The 21,469-nt window shown below is 35.7% G+C and overlaps 1 protein-coding gene across 3 annotated transcripts in view; it reads left to right on the top strand.

Annotated features, from left to right (window-relative positions):
• The window catches only part of MNAT1 (MNAT1 component of CDK activating kinase), a 213,433-nt gene that overhangs the window by 157,670 nt on the left and 34,294 nt on the right, over positions 1–21,469 (top strand). The window lies entirely within an intron of this gene.

Below are 21,469 nucleotides of genomic sequence, written 5' to 3'. Positions count from 1 at the left end.
TTCTTAGTTTAAAATTTAAATATAGAAAATGTAAGTAGATATAACTCATCTAAATGAAATATCTTTGGGAGTCCTTAGTAATTTTTAAGAGTGTAAAGAGGTCTTGAGGCCAACAAGTGTGAGAATTGCTAATCTGGTTTATATATATATATAAAAGATATATGGCTTTTGTAGTAATCATCTGTTTTCTCATCCATTTATTCATCAAATGCTCATTAAGCCCAATTTATTTTTAGGAAATAAAAGTATGTAAGTCATCATTTTGTGCAACAAAGAACTGTTGATATAGAATTATGGGATACAATGGTATGTGAGTAAATAGGATACAGTGGAGTATAAGATATATACTGCCATAGTGTTAACTGTTTTTGGCTTAAGCAACATAGACTTTAGTGTTAAACATACCTAGTTTTAAATCCAGGCTCTGTTTCTAAGCTGTGAGAACTTGACCTTTCTGAACCTTACTTTTCTTATTTGTAAAATGAAGATGGTAATAGAATCTGTCTCTCAGGATTTTTTGTTTATATAACTTAGTTTATAGCATTTAAGCTTTTGATTCCTAGGAAACATTTAATAAATGTTAACTGTTATTGTTGTTTAATAGTATAGAAGATTTTATGTACCAATGGAGAGGGAGCGGTCACATTAGTTGTAGAGGCAAAGGAAGAATTAATGGAGGTGGATACTTCCTGAGTGAGTCTGACTTTGGCCAACACTAGGAACTAGTTGACAGACAGAAGGAATGCCATTTAGTAGCTGGGATTACATACTGCCTCCACCTGATGAACAATTAGTGTGGCTAATGAGTATCACTAGGATGATAAATTACCAGTAGGAATAATGTCACCTGTTCCTTTTATATTTTATTAAACATAAAATGCAATAAAACCAAAGTATTTAAGGCTTATTATCATATTAACTTTTTAGTAAGAGAAGAGAACATACTCTGCCTGAGTTTGATTTCTGGATTTTTCACTAATTTTAATTCCCTGGACACTTTACTAATTTCTGTGTGTCTTGATTTACTCATTTTCAAGATATGGATAATGTAAGTGCCTATCTCATGGAATTGTGAGTATCAAATGAGTTAATAAATGATAAACCCTTGGAATAGTATCTGACACATGATAAGTGCTGTATAAACATTAGCTATTTGAGTGACAAATATTACCATTGGAGTTAACATTTCTTACTGAGAATATTGCTGATATGTAATGAACCCTGTATATATTGAACTTAAACTTATTTTAAAATTTACGTCCAGCTTAATTTTGTTGATTGATTTTGTTTGTTTTTTCCTTATACTGATCAAGTTGCATTTTCAGGCACAGTTAATTTTAATATAAAAACAATGTCAAATTATGTAGTCTTGGTCATTTAATTGTCTAGCATGATATATATGAAATTAATTTTTAATCTAAGTACTGTTTCTCTTTCTGTAATCTCTACTTTTTATTAAGTGCGATGATTTTTAAAGACCTGCTAAGAGTAATCATACCCTGTAGTTTGTTTTTTGTCCAAATTTATAGCAACTATAAAAATATCTAACTTACTTACATCATACCATTGAGAATTACTCACTAGTCAATTGTGTAACAGAAGTAGTAATCAAGGAATGATTGTTAAAAGCTTAAACAGATAAAGAAGAAGTGAGATGAGTATACTAGTAGGGGGATTTGTCTTTTATCTTTTTTTTTTTGGCTTAGTGGCATGTGGAATCTGAGGTCCCTGACCAGGGATTGAACCAACGCCCTTGGCAGTGAGAGCACAGTCCTAACCACTGGACTGCCAAGGAATTCCCTTGTCATTTATCTTTTGCTTGTAGTTGTCGTAAAGAAGACTTAATGGAAATTGTTAAGTGTTTTTAGAAGGAGTTTTGAGTTTGTAAATAATAATTTTAGTAATAAGCATAGAACAAAAATTAATCACCTAGAGATTTATATTCACACTGGGGATAATACTATAAAGTGAGAGTCTTTAAAAACATCAGCAGAAATCTCTCTTTAATTATATGTTGACTTGCCCTTTAATTGGGGGTACTGTAAAGTGTACAATAGCTCATTAATTCTTCATTTCCTTGGTGAGAACTCAGCATCACATGCTAAAATTCAGGTAACTCTTTTGAGGTATGCCCTGAAAGAGTCATATTTTTTTAAAAACCACTTTCAAGTAGAGGTAAGTCTGTCTTCTTTGAGTATGTAGTAGAAATTGTATTTCCATTTGAAGACTGATTTTAAAAAAAAAAAGGAAAAGTACTCTGGAGATTGAGTTGTTAGGAAATTATTAGACATGTGTAGCTTGGTGACTCTTTTAACCTTTCAAATGTAAAACATGTTGGCTCTTAGGTTAAAGAACCTTGCTAATTTATAGTTATCATGTTCTATGATTGCAACTTAGGTCTGTTTTCTTTTGCTGTCCCCTTCTTAACTAAGATATAATTCATGCTTTTAATTTCTCTGAATCCCTCTACCATGAATTTTCCAACTAAATTAAACATCATGCTTCAGAAACGTTAGATTTTATACAAGCTACTAAAAATTGTCATTCACTCCTATTTTTAGAAATAAAAATTATAAACATTTATATTTGAAAGAAAATACATGCAATTCACTCTAATGCATTAAGACAAATAAGGTTTTTCTTCTCCAGTTGTCACATGCGGCTTTAAGGGCTTCTATTAAAATAAATAAATTCTTTGAGTTTTCCCTATTATAAAGATAATGTATATTCATTATAGGAAAACTTTGAAAGCACAGTTAAAAGAAGCAAAAAATTGCCCATGTCTACTATTTAGTTGTTTTTTTTTTTTTCAGTATTCACAATCACAATAAACCATAAGTGGTTTGTGTTAAATATGCTCAGGAAATAATAACCAATATTTCCTATGCTTTCTTCTTAGTACTTTATTGCTAAATGTCAACTACCTTTCTCCTGGTTTGGAAGAAGTCAGTGTCACCACTCTCCAAACAAACATCCAACAAGTGAAAACTAGATAATTGGTTCTGATGGTATAGAATCAGAATATCTTCAAGGTTTGCTTCCAATAATATTCAGTTATTTTAGCATTATAAGAGTGCCCAGAGTTGTCATTATTCTGGTTTGAAGGTACTGTTGCCATGTTTTTTGTTTGTTTGTTTGTTTGTTTCTCTGTATTACTGGTTTTAAATGTAAAGACATAAATCCTAAAGAGTGGGAGTGGAAAAACAGGGATGGTTTTCATTTGCTACAATTTCCTGTGAGACATGGCTCTAAACAAGTCCCATATTTACACAAGACAATATAGTTTTACATACAGTGGTGTATTCAGCACATTTTGAAATTCTTTAAACAGTCATCTGTATTTAATTCTTTCATAGTAAATGTGTTTAATAATGCTAGGTGAAATTTGAAATAATTTTAAAATAATTTTACAGTAGAAACACCAGTTAAATCAACCTTTTGGTAATAAATGTCAAAAAAAAGTTAATTATTTTTGCTGCCACTGCAAAATCAATTGTGTAACTGTTCTTTTTAAACTGACTTTTATAATACATTACTAAATTCTGAATGCTGCACTCCTGTAACTTGTCAGAAGCAGGTTTTGGTTAATAGATATTTTCAGTGATGTAATGGGAACTTTTGGCAGTGAGTCAGAATATAATGGACTGTGATTAATGTTTTAATAAGTACATTTCTATTGCTCATGATGTAGAGGAAAAATGGTTTCCTGCTAGGATTGATAGGAGAATAGCAGGTGTGCATATAGTGTTTTTTAAAAAAGAGTTGAAATATTTTTCTTAGAATAGCATTAATATTTTTTATGGCTAAAATTCATTATCATATGAGATACATATGTTACTACAGATGCCAGCAGTTCATTTGGAAAAATAAAAGTAGGGGATGATTACTGATTGCCTAATTAAATCTTTTAATTTTTAGTCTTTGTATTCTTATGACACCATGAACTGAAATCTTTGTAGTTTGATATTCATTCTTAATATAAGCTAAGGAATCTGCTTACATTGTAGGATATATGAGTTTGCTCCATGTTTCTAAAACATGCACAGTGTTCAAAAAATTTTTTAAATTAAAAATAAGTTTACTGAAAAGTGTTATTTCTTAAGGCCATTAAGTACACAGGTTGATAGTCAAATGGAATAGTGATATGTGAGAATTCTCCACTGGAAAGGCCACAAGTTCAGCCTATGAACTCAATAAAGTTCAGAAGTTTGGAAAGTTAAACCCCAGGAGATTTTGTGTCAGCTTTGGAATCTGAGTAAGTGAAGACAAACCAGAGGAAATACTGGTGTGCCGGAATTGAGGGATTGGTTTACAGTTTTCTTGTTCTTTCATTTTTCTCAATTTAATTTTAGCAACTTATATGCAATAAGTATGTGTTGTTTGTTGTAGGTAAAGTGTCCTAGGGCTCAATGGATATGTCCCATTTGGGAATAGTATATTACTACTGCAGGCAGCCTTTGCCCATGTTTATCTTTGAAATATACATAAAATTGAACATTTGTCCAACTGGGTACTTTGCTGGGAAAAAGTTCATAATTTTCATCAGGGTCTCAAAGGGATCTTGATCCCAATAAAGAATCTAGAGTAATGATTCTTAAACTTTGCCATACATCAGAGTCACTTGGAGGATTCATTAAAACGCACATTGTTGAGCTCTCCTTCCAGGGTTTTTGATTCTGTAGGGCTGGAGTACAACCCTAGAATTTTCGTTTCTGTTAATAATAAATTCCGCAGTGATACTAATACTGTTGATTGGCAACTATACTTTGCAAACTCTGGTTTAGCCTTGGTAAATAGCCTTCTAGACCTTTTCATATTTTCATGTATAATACGTATTTTTACAAAAACACTTATGCTGTATTATGTTACCTCTTTTAACTTTATTTTGCTGTCTTTTCATATTTATCTATAGCATCATTAAAATTTTTCCAAATCATTATTTAACTAGTTCTCTAATAGGCATTTAGGTAATTTTTCATTTGTTATTTTTATAAATAGATTGTTGTTAAATTTGGGTGCTATCTTCCAATTATTTCATTAGCAAAATCCCTGGATTGAAGCATAGACATGATTCTGAGGCTCATTTGAGGCTAAATGACTTTGACATCTGACACTTGAACACTAATAAATATAACGGCCACCACTTTAAAAGAGACAGAAGTTTTAAATTTTAAACAAAAAGCTTATTTAAGGAAACACTTTTCCTTGATTTTTCATTGATTCAATAACTTGCATCTTTTTAATGATGAAAACTTGTTTGATAGATTTTTCTAAATTAAAACACATATTTCAATCTTTGTTACATTTCTAGAGATTAATAATAGCTTTAGAAATATTGGGGGAAATATCTGTCATGTTACTTTATTATATGTCACATATGCATAGTTTACAGTTTGTGCAAAAATTTATATTACTAAGTTTGTGCCAGTAACCTCCAGAGAGAGAGATTGTCCTGTAAGAAACCATACTGTTATATGGAAGAGGGTCAAAAAAGCCCTGAGAGAGACAGTAGAATTAAAAGGATAAATTGGGGTCTACTGGTAGCATGCATGGGCTTTCCAGGTAACTCTGTGGTAAAGAGTCAGTCTGCCAATGCAGGCTGGATTTGATCCCTGGGTCAAAAAGATCCCCTGGAGGAGGAAATGGCAGCCCACTCCAGTATTCTTGCTTGGAAGATTCCATGGGGAGCGACTGGTGGGCTGCAGTCTATGCGGTCACAAAGAGTCGGACACAATTGAGCAACTGAGCACAGTACGGCACAGTAGCATGCATAGACCATTCTGTTAGAGAAGGGGAGAGATTTGAAAGAGCATGATGCCTTTGATAGAAATTTGTTCAAGTAGTTCAGTCTGATTAGAGCACAGTTTGTAACAGAGATTGACAAGAAACTAATTGGGATCCAGATCATGAAGAGTCTTATTTGCTATATTAAGTACTTTGAATGATGCATGGTTTCCTCTTTTTATTTCTTTGTGTCTTAAAGCAAGGTTGAAAAACCACTGTTTTCTCTGTAGCTGGACTCTAGACCATACAATTTTAGTAAGAGGAAATTTTTGAAGAACCTTTCATAGGGGACATATTCATATTCACATTTTAGAAAAACACTTACGAATGCAGCAGTGTAGAGATGTATTTGAGCAGACTAAAATTAAAAAAAAAAGATAGCCTAAAATAGAGACATCTAAACAGGGAGGATGGAGTTAAGAGAATGAATTCAAGAGAGATTTAAGAGATAGAATTAGTAGGATTTGGCAACAGATTGCACATAGAGAATAATAATCTAAGAAAATGGCAAGGCTTTTAGCTCAAGTGTCTGAATGACTCGGTGGTGACTTTCATAGATAGAGTGGGGATCTCCTTCAGAGTTTCACATGGCCTATGGAACATGACACTCAGACACAAGTCTGAGTGTGAGAGGTACAACAAGCATCCTGAATGACTAAGGCAGCTGCTTCAGGCTTTCTTTTTCACTGCTCAGTCTCTTTGCCTTCTGTGTCAAGGGAGGCCCTGAGAGAGAAGTCAGTGGGGGACAGAGACTGCATTTATTCTGCTGCCAGAGAATATGTGCAGCTGCCACTGCCTTCTGATTCACCACCACCACTTGCCACAGCTGCTGGGTTGGACCCAGCAGTAGTAGGTAGATTTAAAAGCTTCTGTCATAACAAAGCCCATTGCGGAATTGAGTGCACCTTAAAATTTTGTATTTATGATGGTTCTCCAACTTTCGTCGTAGTGTCCTTTATTTTAAAAATTTGTCTGTAGAGATATATGTATATCTATGTATCCATCTATATTGGACTTCTATTGTTCACTTACTACACTGAACTCTTAATATTCATGATTTAGTGTCAGTGAATACTATTGCCTAAAGTCCCAACATGTGTAAAAGTATTTATACACAAATATATAGATACTACATACATAATTTTAAATATATTAAACTGTGGAGTTGTTTTTAGAGTCTGAGAAGAATTGCTTAGTAGTCATGGTAAAAGATTTTAAACACTCCCAAGTCAGTTTTTTAAAGTAATGGTGAATTAATCTACTCCCTGAGATACACAGCCAACTATTTCAAGTTTTTTATTCAATGATTTTAGGAATTAATTATGCTGTTTGTTCATAGGATAGTGTGTACTTAAATATTTGCCTTTTCTAGAATGTTCAAGCATCTTGGTTTTACTAATTTTTCTCTAGTCCAAACTTCACATTATAAGGGTACTGGTTTTCATCCATTTTATATTTAATTATCAAATTTTTTTCCTTTGTAGTATATGTCTTTAGTTTTGCTTTGTATAAGTTTGCTGGACTTTCCTATCTGGAAAGGTAAAGTCTTTTTCAGTTTTTAAATTTTATTTTTGTCTTTATTTTTTCTTTATCTTGTCTATTATTCTGCAATTAGTAATCAGTCTGAGGAGGGCAAAGGGTCATTCAAAGACTGTCTTTGATTTTATCATTCTATTTGGTTATGCTTGTTGGTAATCTAGGATACAAATGTATTGTTGTTATAAAATATATATAAGTGGCACAAAATATTTTAATGAAGTTAATATTCCCCACCTGACTTCTACTTTTCCACTTCTAGTTTTTGTTTTGTGGAGAACAGTATCACCTTCACTGAGTGACTAGGCCAGCCCCTGTCATGTCTATATATGGAATAAGCTTTTTCAATAATTTGTTCTGCTTCTAAATGTATAAGATTGCTTTTGTGTTTAAAAATCACAGCTTCACTTTTTAAAAACGAGTTGAACCTCTCAGTATTATCATTACGTTAATATCAATGTTGCTTTTCTCATGATCAGTAGATCAATTGCCATCCTTTTTTTTTTTTAAATTCTGTAACTTATTTGCTAGAGAGTATTGAACAGAGGAGAATGATGAAGAGTCCTTTTTATTTTATGGTCTCAACTGCATATTTCATTTCTGTATCCTGCTTTGTAGCCTTTTAAAAGACAGATACTTTCAAATTGTCATGATATTGTTTTTAGTTGCACATGCGAAATATGAGGTTTTCTTACCAAAATGTGCTGCTGCTGCTAAGTCGCTTCAGTCGTGTCCGACTCTGTGCGACCCCAGAGACGGCAGCCCACCAGGCTCCGCTGTTCCTGGGATTCTCCAGGCAAGAACACTGGAATGGGTTGCCATTTCCTTCTCCAATGCATGAAAGTGAAAAGTGAAAGTGAAGTCACTCAGTCGTGTATAACTCCTAGCGACGCCATGGACTGCAGCTGACCAGGCTCCTCCGTCCATGGGATTTTCCAGGCAAGAGTACTGGAGTGGGGTGCCATTGCCTTCTCTGACCAAAATATGCAGGTACTTTCTTTTAGTATGAATACTTTGCCACCTAATGACATTAGAAATGTATTATTACTTATCTTTAAGGAAATGATTCCTTATAAACAGGTTTTATTAAAATCTTGCCATGTTTCTTGGGGGGTGGTGTTAAATGAAGTCTAAAATTAAACTTACAAGTTAATTTCTTATTCATTAATATTTCTTAAAATGTTTGTATTTCTTTTGGTTAAAAAGTACATTTTAAGAGAATAATATTTGGTTCATCTTTTTCCTTGCAAAAGGACTTCCCTGGTGGCTCAGATGGTAAAAGTGTCTGCCTACAACTCAGGAGACCCAGGTTTAATCCCTGGGTTGGGAAGATCCCCCTGGAGAAGGAAATGGCAACCTACTCCAGTACTCTTGCCTTGAAAATTCCATGGACGGAGGAGCCTGGTAGGCTACAGTCCATGGGGTTGCAAAGAGTCTGACACGACTGAGCGACTTCACTTTTCCTTGTAAAACCTTAAATTTGCCATAGGTGTTCATCATAATTTGGCTTGCATCCCAGAACTATAATTCCACTTACTATAGCATTTCATTTTTAAGAAAATGCTACCAAGTTTAGAAAATTTGGAGATTTTTTCCTCCTCTCCTTAGTGATTTGGTTGAATAATGATTAATATAATTCAGGGACATATCACAGGTTGAGTGTAAATAGTATTTTAGGTATTTACTTTCATTCTTTAAATGTGGCTTTCATTCTTCTACTTTCATTCTTCCCTGGTGGTTCAGACAGTAAAGCGTTTGCCTACAATGTGGGAGACCTGGGTTCGATCCCTGGGTCAGGAAGATCCTCTGGAGAAGGAAATGACAACCCACTCCAGTACTCTTGCCTGGAAAATCCCACGGACAGAGGAGCCTGGTAGGCTATAGTCCATGGGGTCGCAAAGAGTCGGACATGACTGAGAGACTAAACTTTCTTTCCCTTTTCTTTAAATGTTAAATAAACTTAATTTTACCCTTTACTTAATTTTACTTTTAAGGAGTTAGCTGTTAATAGTATATGTATATATAACGCCCTTATTTAATGTCACTTACTTAAAAATCTTAGTCTGCAATATTGACATTAATTCCCAAGGCAGTTAAGTGTATCATACAGCTGTTGTTTAACTTTTCCTATCCTGGACTCTTGTGTTTATCATTTTTAAAGCCATGTGTCCTAGTCATGCTCATTTCTGAATAGCTAAGTATTAATGATTTTACATCATAATTTGATATGCAGTGTTATAATCTATTTTCAGAAAATGATGAATATAATAGTCATCTTAAGTCTTTGAAAACATATGCATCACTTTGTATATGCTAATAAAATACAGTATAGTTTAGAAGATGTGAGAAGGGTTTTGAGAGGTATAGTGCCTGTGTTTAGATTTCAACTGTGTTCTTATTTTGTTTATAACTCTAGTAAGTAACTTAGTCATTGAGTATCTTTGTTTTTTTCCTTACAAAATAGAGATAATAAGATAGGTAGCTTCTATCTTATGCTGTTTTGAGTACAAAATGAGAAAATATATTTAAGATCCAGGATACTGACTGATAGAAGATGAAAATACAGTATGAAAAGTCTAATCTCTTAGAATCTTATTTCTACTGTACTGTTTTTAGATCTGTCGAGTTTTCCTAGCTTTCCTTTCTTTCCTTTTTATCCCGCCCACCACCAGTTTGATCAATTAGGTGTGTCAACTCAATGATAAATGGTTGTGTGGTCATTCTTCCTTATGCTTTTGGCATTAGGTTATTTTAAGGGTTTGTATTCTAATTGTTGAAATAAAGATTTAGTTTATCTGTGAGGAAAACAACTATGGTTTTCTAATGTTTTGAAACATAGTAGCGGATAAGTTTTGTCCTAGTGATTTCACCTTTTTTCTCTTAGAACTGTGGGAAAATGATAGATAAGAATTTGAGGAACAATGTGGAGAAAAAAAGGGGAAGGGGTATGGTAGGCTAATTCCCCACTTATTTATTGAATGACAGATTTGATTCTCAAAGGAGGAAAGGATATGCTCTTTCCATTCAGTAGCTATTAATAGCCTAATGCCTTCTCCATGAATTTGTTGCTTTCCCTTATTTACCTCCTCGCTCTAGTTCTGTGCTCTGATATTCTTAGGAGAGACTGTATCCCACCTGATGGTATGGATATGGAGCTTATATTTTCTTGAAGATTTAAGGACTACAAAAGAAGGGGTTATATTTCCTCTACCTGTAACTATTGTTCAGTAGCTCAGTCATGTCCAACTCTGCAGCCCCATGGACTGCAGCATGCCAGGCTTCTTTGTCCTTCACTAATTCCTGGAGCTTGCTCAAACTCATGTCCATTGAGTCGGTGGTGCCATCCAACCATCTCATCCTCGGTTGCCCCTGTCTTCTGCCCTCAATCTTCGTAGCATCAGGGTCTTTTCCAGTGAGTCGACTCTTTGCATGAGGTGGCCAAAGTATCGGAGCTTCAGCTTCAGCATCAGTCCTTCTAATGAATATTCAGGGTTAATTTCCTTTAGGATTGACTGCTTTGATCTCCTTGCCATCCAGGGGACTCTCAAGAGTCATCTCCAGCACCACAGTTCAAAAGCATCAGTTCTTCAGTGCTCAGCCTTCTTTATGGTCCAACTCTCACATCCATACATGACTGCTGGAAAAACCATAGCTTTGACTATATGGACCTTTGTGGGCAAAGTAATGTCTCTGCTTATCTTCTGTCATTTTGTTGTGTTCACTTCTTCCTTGCCTTTTCTGTCCTTTCTTTATGTAACAAAGAAATTCCTTCCATTACCTCACAGAGGGCAATATTTCCCACATTTACAGGCTTTGGGGAGGGGTCAGGGGTTTCACCTTCTTCCCTAGTTTATCAAGGATTTTATTCCAACCAAAGAGTTCAAATAAATGCAGATGAAGTTTTTAACTCAAAGGGATTCTGGTTAAATTAGAATTTCTGTACGTTAGTATATTTGCATTTATTAGGTTTTATTTGTTTGTTTTTGTATTTTAAAGGATAAGCAAATTAAGACGTAAGTTTAAGGGAGGTAGTAAGGTTTGCTTGGTAGGTTCTAAACCGTACTCTGTCATATATTAGTTGTATCACATTTCACAAGGGACTTAAACTCTCTAAGCCATAGTTTCCTCACGTGTAAATTAAAAAATATAATACCTACTTTGTAGGGCTGTTGTATGGAGCAAATGAGATAAGGTGTTAAAGGGCTTAGAGCAATACTGGGCACATAATAAGGTCTTAATAAATGCTAACTGCTCTTGCTCTGTCACCACCACCACCACCTCCAAGTGCTCCTGCCACACCCACAGCAATTAGATTGTCATCTTCTTTAAAGGGAAAAGTGTCTGGCAAATGCCTTAATCATCTACTCATTGATACCAGCAAAATATGTGTGCCAAATAATCTTAGATTATAATATATTGAGAACATATAGTACCCATTTGGAAAATCTAAGTTGTATACTCTTTCTGGCTTGTCACTTGATGTTTATTAAAGTCTTATAGTTCATCATATATATTGTAGAAATTTTAATTGAGTATTAAATGAATGTCAGAAATCATCCAGGTAAATGTTGGTTTTCTTTTTCCTTTCTTCCTTCTTTCTTCCGCCTTCCCTTTCTCTCCCTCCTCTTTCTTTTCCCTCCTCCTCCTCCTCCTTTTCTTTTTTAATCTAGTTAAAAATTATTACCTTGAAGAGGGAGGCTTGTGTTATGAAAATAGAGGAGACTTTCCAGGCAGTTGCCTTTTCAAAAATATTATAAATGATATCGAAATACTTTGTAAAAAGTATGAGAATGTACATATAGATTTTTGCATTGATTAAAAGTTGGCATTCCAATTCTTATTTCTATTCACTTTTCATTAGTTGAAGGAAATGGAAACTATGTATATTGACTTTCCAATGTGTGTGGTTATCCCTTTTAGTCATGAGGTAGTATCTCATTTTTCAGTGTTTTTAATTCATTTAACAAATATTGTGAGTTCATTTTGGGTACATGATATGTTTGACATTGTGAAAAATTCTAGGATATATCGGACATGATTTCTGCTTTCAGAGTAGTATACTTACGTTAGAATACTGGGCTTTCCCAATGGCTTAGTGGGTAAAGAATCTACCTGCAATGCAGGAGATACAGACAGACATGGGGTGGTTCGAACCCTGGGTTGAGAAGTTTCCCCTGGAGGAGGAAATGGCAACCCAGTCCAGTATCCTTGCCTAAAAAATCCCATGCACAGAAGAGCCTATTGACTACAGTTCATGGAGTTGCAAGTGTTGGACATAACTAAGCATGCATGCCACAGCACCATGAATATACTGCTAGCATAAGTAACTATTAGACAAAGTAGAAAATGAGGAGAACTATAAGAAAGCAGATAAAGTGTAATGTTGGAGATCAGAGGAAGTGATGAAGAAGTGGAATTAATTTCGAGCGTATTGCCAGACATGAGATTAAGCATTTATATTAATTCATTTCACAACAGCCCTACAGTGTGTAGGTAAATTATCACCAAATAATATTTGGAAATAATACTTAAACCCAGAACTGTCTGAATTCAAACTGTGTATTTATTCTATTCTCTGAAAGAGATCTAGGTAAGCTTAGAAGTTTTTCAGGAACTGCAGCTGGAAATAGAATTTTATCATGTAAAAGTGAAGAACAACTTTCCTGTTATAGAACATGAGCAGAGGAGGAATTAGGGGAAAGCAATAGAGCATACTCCAGTACTCTTGCCTGGAAAATCCCATGGACGAGGGCCTGGTGGGCTGTAGTCCATGGGGTTGCTAAGAGTTGGACACGACTGAGTGACTTCACTTTCACTTTTCACTTTCATGCATTGGGGAAGGAAATGGCAACCCACTCCAGTGTTCTTGCCTGGAGAATCCCAGGGACGGGGGAGCCTAGTGGGCTGTCGTCTCTGGGGTCGCACAGAGTCAGACATGACTGAAGCGACTTAGCAGCAATAGAGCATACATAGCTAATAATAAATATTGAAGCTTAGGTGCAGAATTGGTTGCAGGAAAGGGAATAGTGGAAATGACATTATTTTGTTCTTTTTTATGACTTGAGTATTATTCCATTGTCTGTATACTATTACCATGTCTTCTTTATCCATTTCGCTGTTGATGGACATTTAGGTTGCTTCCATGTCTTGGTTATTTGCAAATAGTCCCGCAGTGAACATACTGAGTGAAGTAAATCAGACATAGAAAATCAAATATGATATTGCTTATATGTGGAATCTAAAAAAAGGATACAAATGACTTATTTACAAAGCAGAAGTAGACTCACAGATGCAGAAAACAAACTCATGATTACCAGGGAATCAGGGGGAGAAGGATAAATTTGGAGATTGTGATTGACACACACACACTGCTGCTGCTAAGTCACTTCAGTCGCGTCCGAGTCTCTGCGACCCCATAGACAGCAGCCCACCAGGCTTCCCCTTCCCTGGGATTCTACAGGCAAGAACACTGGAGTGGGTTGCCATTTTCTTCTCCAATGCATGAAAGTGAAAAGTGAAAGTGAAGTCGCTCAGTTGTGTCCGACCCTGTGCGACCCCATGGACTGCCGCCTACCAGGCTCCTCCGTCCATGGGATTTTCCAGGCAAGAGTACTGGAGTGGGGTGCCATTGCCTTCTCCAATATACACACTACTCTATATAAAATAGATAAATAATAAGAACCTACTGTATAGCACAGGGATCCGTATTGAGCACTCAGTAATGGCCTATATGAGAAAGGAACCTAAGAAGAAAAAAATGTGTATATGTATATATACATATATAACTGATTCACTTTGCTGTACACCTGAAATTAACACATTATAAATCAACTATATTCCAATTTGAAAAAAAAAGGGGGTATAGTGGAAAGTAAGGTAGAAAAACATTGGAATTAGATTGCTTCAGTTTGAAGAATTTCAACACTCACACTCTTATGACTTCCTTTCATTTTTTATTAGTACCGTTTCATATGTTTATTTATTGAAAAAGGCTATAGACCCCTACAGCTAATGTACATATGTTGCTATCTATCTACCTACCTATCTGTTCTGGGTCTTAGTTGTGGCATGAGGGATTTTCCATTTTCGCTGAGGCCTGCAGGATCTTTAGTTGCAGCATATGGGATTTAGTTCCCTGACCAGAGACTGAACTTGGCCCTCTGCATTGGGAGCACAGAGTCTTAGCCACTGGACCACAGGGAAGTCCCATCACTGTTTTATAGTTTGGCGGTAAGGCATCTTTGCTTTTATTTCATATTTCTTAGTAGAATATTTAGGGAGTACAGTGAAGGAAGGAATGAATCACAGAATTTTATAGAAAAAAAAAGACTTCGGGTATCACCTCCTGCAACATCCTTATTTTAGAGATAAAGAAATCGAGGCCCCAGAGGATTATAATGTACTGAAGTAATGAATTAGATTTATATTTAAAGGTAGGAACAAAGATATTAAGAAGAATTTAAGCTTTTTTGATCAGGATAAAAGAGAATTTTAAAAACAAGTAAGAAAGGTCAAGAAAATGTTATTATTCCCACAAAAAGTTAATCAGATTAAAGCAGGCATGCTGTCACCTGCTTTACTGGCTTATCTGGAAAGTTAATATACATACAGTTTGATAGGAGTTTTCATTCACTGATTATTTTCAGGAAGGAATCCAGGAAGAATATGTAAATTTTTAAAATTCAGTCTTCTGTTATGGCCACCTTTTTGATAGTTTATAAGTTTCTTCTCTGTATATGTTATAGCATGGAGGAAGAGAAGCAGTACAAAAAACAACCAACCGAAAAAAAAAAAAGAATGCTATTTTTATGTTGTTTACAACTCTGTTTATTTTGATTACTTTTAAAATTGATTTATTTTTTAATCCCAAAGATGTAGTAGAGGATCACAAATAGGTATCAGAACAGAAAAGGATGAAAAAAGAAAATGTCAAATGATGAAGAAATGCCAGGAATAAGAGTACAAAGCAGCATAGGAGGAGATATGAGAGAGAGTAATATATTTCTGTATTCATAAATATTTGGCTTAGGGCTGAGCTTTTTTCAAACTGTGTAGGATGCAGTGTTAAATTTGAAAGTCACTATAAAGGAGGAAATTTGCCATCAAGCTTCTTTAGTTATTTATCTGAATTCATTGACTAGATAGACTTCTGATGAGATATCTAAAAGGATGTCCATTAAATTCAGTTATTTTCTGTTTCACGAGGCTTTTCAACATTATAAAATCTTTAACAGGGTTAAAATTAGAATAGGTGGTCTGAAAAGCTCAATTTTCCAAAGACTTTTTAGTGTGAGTTTCAGGCTTGTAATTTGTTGTTTCTATTGAAATATTAAACTCTGTGTATTAAGAACATAATATAACCTTCTGCCACCTAGTGTTAATATTTGAATTACTTTTTTTTTAAGTTTCCAGGAGATGCCTGTGTTAAGTACTGGTAATTTTACAGCATTCCAGTTAAGTTTCATGTTATACAGAATCTTTGTTTTATCTCTGGTTTTGGTGTGATTCTTTTATGTGATGTTTAGGTAATAAACAATAGTGAATTTAACAAATTAGAAATTCCTTCAGTTGTACAACTGCTTTATGTCTTATCTGAAAACATTTCTTTAAGTTCTCTTTCCCCTGTGATTTAGGAAATTTAGGAAATTGTATTAATGATTGCGCAAGACGATACAACTGACTAAAGTGTAGTTGTTCAAATCTTCTTTCCACATGCCCCTAAAAGGTTTTTAAGCTAATAAGAACACTTTTAGAGGAACAGACTCATAAATGCAGTGGTTTCCATATTGAAATGATTATTATTAAGTTGTCTTTCTTAAAGAATCATCAGGTGAAGGGGTTCTGTACAGTTTGGGACCATGACAGCAGCTAGGCATCTCTTTATATTTTTTACCAGCAGATCTTTCAGATGTATAGCCACTAGGACATGGGTAAATATTGGTGCTCTTCTCCACACAGTAATCCCTACTGAAACTGTGTCATTGCTGCTTCAGAGCTCTGAATATTCATTGGTTTTTCATAACTGCAAATGCGCCAGTTTTCACTTTGTCTTGAAATTTATAATCCTATCAGTATCCTGCATTTATCTTTCTCATTGTTTATATTAAAGATAATAAGTCTTTAAGATCCTAATACTAGACATATAATGTACTTAGAAATGAGATGCCAGTAATAGGTTTTTGTTAGTGATTTTAAGTGACAAATTTAATAGCCAAGTTACCCTGGGGTGCCCTAGGTGAAAAGCCTGTTTCAAAAAGTAATTCCAAGGTTTGTGCTTGTTGATCCCATATTCCAAATGACAAATCTGGCACTTTTAGAAAGACACTGAACTCCATTTAAATATACTGTCTCCCTACTCTATCTTGAATATTACAGAGGTTCCAAATAATAAAAAGTTGATGAGATTAGAAATACTTGATCCCTTTGTTCTCTTCAGGTACCATCTGTAAAGAAGACAAAAGTGATTTTATTTTATTTTTAAGTTTTAATCCTTTAATATAAATAGTAATAAAAGTTCATTTCCTGGAAAAGAATGATAGCAGTAACACTAAATGACAGGAAAGTAGCATGTTTTAAGTTGAAATTATAATTCAGAAGGATATATTTTTATTATAATTTTTTACCAGTAGAATAGAAGGAATATAAGGAAAAAATACTATCAAAACTATGATTCAAAAATTTTTTAATGAATTACTATTTGATGTCCATGATAGCCTCGGGCAACAAGGGTCAGCTGTACATCCCTTCCTGACAGATAACATGAGCAAGAAATAAACCTCTCTTAAATTAAACCACTGTAATTTTGGGGTTATTCATTACTACTGCAAACTTGAGCCTGTCCTCACTGACAGTGAAGTCATCAGTGCCTTTATTTACAAATGTGTGTTTTTTGTTTTTTTTTTTTTAATTTTATTTTATTTTTAAACTTTACATAACTGTATTAGTTTTGCCAAATATCAAAATGAATCCGCCACAGGTATACATGTGTTCCCCATCCTGAACCCTTAACCAATGCATTGTCTCTTAGTTATTTTCTCATTTGATTTTCCATAAATTCATGTTGATTAAATTAGAACAATGTAAATCATCACATGTGATTCTTCTAATGCATGTTGAATACGTTATTCATCTTTCCAGTTTAGCTCCTATAGGTCTCTGAGCCACTTTATAAATTGCTACTGGAAAAAATAACAGTGAGTTAACTGAGTAAATGTGCCTTCACTAATACTATTATGTAATTTCAGAGCACTCTGTGATTTCAGAGCACTCTGTGATTTCAAAGCACATCATCTAATTTGATTGTTGACCACAGTCCTAGCAGACAAGTGTGCAGATTTTATTGTTTAATTTATTATTTTATTTTATTATTATCACATCTATTTTACAGATGGGGAAACTGCAGCAAAGTCATTTGCTTTAGGCCATATGTCTGAAAGGCAGCAGAATTTCTGGGTGATCCTCCAACGGTTTTTCCTATTTCTCTCATTAGGATCAATGATATGTCCAGCCATGGGCAGTGATGGGTGGGGAGGGGAGGAAGGAGTTTTCAGTTACTTTGTCTTTTTATACCTGAGCATTTCTGCCAAGATAAAAAATCATACAAAGCAAATAAGTGTATTACATTCTACCTTCCAAGTTGCTGGTTGGCAAGGCACCTATGCCTAATTTGTGCATGTGTGCTTAGTCACTTCAGTCATGTCCGACTCTGTGTGACCCTATGGACTGTAGCCCACTAGGCTCTTCTGTCCATAGGATTCTTCAGGCAAGAATACTGGAGTGGATTGCCATGCCTTCTTCAGGGGATCTGCCTAACCTAGGGATTGAATCCACATCTCTTAGGTCTCTTGCATTGGCAGGCAGGTTCTTTACCACTAGCGCCACTTGGAAAGTTTAGTAGCTTTTAAAATTTCCCAGTGTGCACTGTGTGGGAAAGGAAAGAAAGACTAAGTGTTACATGTCTTAGAACAAGGGTGAATCATGTGGAACTGTGTCTTTTAAAATAGTGATTTTTCCAGGTTAAATTATAAACTATCCATGATATAATCACATACTACTGTAGCTGCAAATTTAATTCAAATGACCACAACTGTGGGGAAGAATTCCTTAGAAGAAATGGAGTTGCTCTTATAGTCAAAAGAGTCCGAAATGGCAGTAGTTGGGCGCAGTCTCAAAAATGACGGAATGATCTCTGTTTGTTTCCAAGGCAAACCATTCAGTATCACAGTAATGCAAGTCTATGCCCCAACCACTGATGCCGAAGAAGCTAAGGTTGAACAGTTCTGTGAGGACCTACAAGACCTTCTAGAGCTAACACCCAAAAAAGATGTCCTTTTCATTATAGGGGACTGGAATGCAAAGTGGGAAGTCAAGAGATAGTTGGAGCAAGGCAAGTTTGTCTTTGGAGTACAAAATGAATCAGGGCCAAGGCTAACAGAGTTTTGCCAAGAGAACGCATTGGTCACAGCAAACACCCTCTTCCAACAACACAAGAGAGGATTCTACACATGAACATCACCAGATGGTCAATACCAAAATCAGATGGAATATATTCTTTGCAGCCAAAGAGGGCGAAGCTCTATATAGTCAGCAAAAGCAAGACCAGGAGCTGATTGTGGCTCAGATCATGAACTCCTTATTGCAAAATTCAGACTAAACTTGAAGAGGGTAGAGAAAACCACTAGGCCACTAAGGTATGACCTAAATCAAGTCCCTTATGATTGTACAGTGGAAGTGACAAATAGATTCAAGGGGTTAGATCTGATAGAGTACCTGAAGAATTATGGATGGAGGTTCATGACATTATACAGGAGACGATGATCAAAAGCAACCTCAAGAAAAAGAAATGCAAAAAGGCAAAATGGCTGTCTGAGGAGGCCTTACAAATAGCTGAGAAAAGAAGAGAAGCAAAAGGCAAAGGAGAAAAGAAAAGATATACCCATCTGAATGCAGAGTTCCAAAGAAGAGCAAGGACAGATAAGAAAGCCTTCCTAAGGGAACAATGTAAAGAAATAGAGGGAAACAATAGAATGGGAGAGACAAGAGATCTCTTCAAGAGAATTAGAGATACCAAGGGAACATTTCATGCAAAGATGGGCACAATAAAGGACGGAAACAGTTTGGACCTAACAGAAGCAGAAGATATTAAGAAGAGGTGGCAAGAATACACTGAAGAACTGTACAAAAAATATCTTCATGACCCAGATAACCACGATGGTGTGATCATTCATCTAGAGCCAGACATCCTGGAATGTGCAGTCAAGTGGGCTTTAGGAAACATCACTATGAACAAAGCTAGTGGAGGTGATGGAATTCCAGTTGAGCTATTTCAAATTCTAAAAGATAATGCTGTTAAAGTGCTGCACTCAGTATGCCAGCAAAGATGGAAAACTCAGCAGTGGCCACAGGACTGGACAAGATCAATTTTCATTCCAATACCAAAGAAAGGAAATGCCAAAGAATGTTCAGACTATTACACAATTGCACTCATTTCATACAATAGCAGAGTCATGCTCAAAATTCTCCAAGTCAGGCTTCAACAGTTTGTGAACTGAGAACTTCTAGATGTTCAAGCTGGATTTCAAAAAGGCAGAGGAACCAGATATCAAATTGCCAGCATCCATTGGATCATCCAAAAAGCAAGAGAGTTCCAGAAAAATATCTACTTCTGCTTCATTGACTATGCTAAAGTCTTTGACCATGTGTGCCGGGGTCCAGCCCCGGTGGAGTCAGGGGTTTCAAAGGGGAGGCTGCTTCGGTGATCAGGAAACAACAGCTTATTTAAATGTTAATTAAAGATATAAAGAGTGGTTAAATAAGGATAGCTCAGTGAGAAAATTCAGTGGAGAAGAGAGGCTGAATAATTCAGCCAGAAGGTGAGAGAAAGAACGACACTGGGAGACCAAGTTTCAGTGAACAAGGTCCGCACTTTATTTTCCAAAGTAGTTTTTATACCTTAAGTTATGCATAGAGGATAATGGGGGAAGGGGTAGAGTCATGCAGTAAGCCAGGCTTTCTTCCTGCAAACTTATCATATGCAAAAGTTTAGGTGATTTGCATCATCTTCTGGCCCGGAAGCCTGTTAACATTTTAAGAAACTTATTTTTCTCTAAAGGTAATTATTCTAAAGTCAGGCGCCACCCTCCAAAAGGATTAGATAAAGTTGCATTCCTACAGGGCAAAGGTGTGGTGGGCTATAACAAGAAAAAGAATTAACTCAAGGGTCCAAGGTTACAAACATTAAAGCTACTACTTACACCAATTATATTAATCAATACACTGCCAGGGACACAGTTGGTAAGGGATATGGAAACTTAGCAGCAAACATTGGCCCAACAAGTGAAAAACCCTTCACCAATACAATTTCTAATCAATCTTTTAACTGCTCAAAGGAATCTGTATTCAGACAGTTTAGAACATCTCATGCCTCTCACGGTTGTGAACTGAAACACTCTTGTCACGCCCAGGACAGCCCCCCGTAAAGTCAGAGGTGTAGGTGAGAGCACAAAGCAGTAAAGTAGGCAGACTCTGGTTTTGGGAGTAGATGCTCGAGAATTTCCAGGGGGACTCCTGAGGCTCCATCCCGCCTTTGCATATGCTGAGGCTCCTTCCTCATGACCTTTGCCATGGGCGGAGTTCCTCACACTTACTCCCGGCACATATGGATCACAACAAACTGGAAAATTCTTAAAGAAATAGGAATACCAGACCACCTTACCTGTCTCCTGAGAAACCTGTATGCAGGTCAAGAGGCAACAGTTAGAACTGGACGTGGGACAATGGACTGGTTCCAAATTGGAAAAGGAGTACATCAAGGCTGTATATTGTCACCCTGCTTATTTAACTTCTATGCAAGTACACCATGAGAAATGGTGGACTAGATGAAGCACAAGCTGGAATCAAGTTTGCCGGGAGAAATATCAATAACCTCAGATATGCAGGTGACACCACTGTTATCACAGAAAGCTAAGAACTAAAGAGCCTCTTGATGAAGGTGAAAGAGGAGAGTGAAAAAGCTGACTTAAAACTCAACATTCAAAAAACGAAGAGCATAGCATCCGGTCCCATCACTTCATGGCAAATAGGTAGGGAAACAATGGAAACAGTGACAGACTTTATTTTTTGGGTCTCCCAAATCACTGCAGATAGTGAC

Source organism: Bubalus bubalis, chromosome 11 (assembly GCF_019923935.1).
Source record: "Bubalus bubalis isolate 160015118507 breed Murrah chromosome 11, NDDB_SH_1, whole genome shotgun sequence".
In the NCBI taxonomy this organism is placed as follows: Eukaryota; Metazoa; Chordata; class Mammalia; order Artiodactyla; family Bovidae; genus Bubalus; species Bubalus bubalis.
This window is presented reverse-complemented; position numbering and strand designations above follow the sequence as displayed.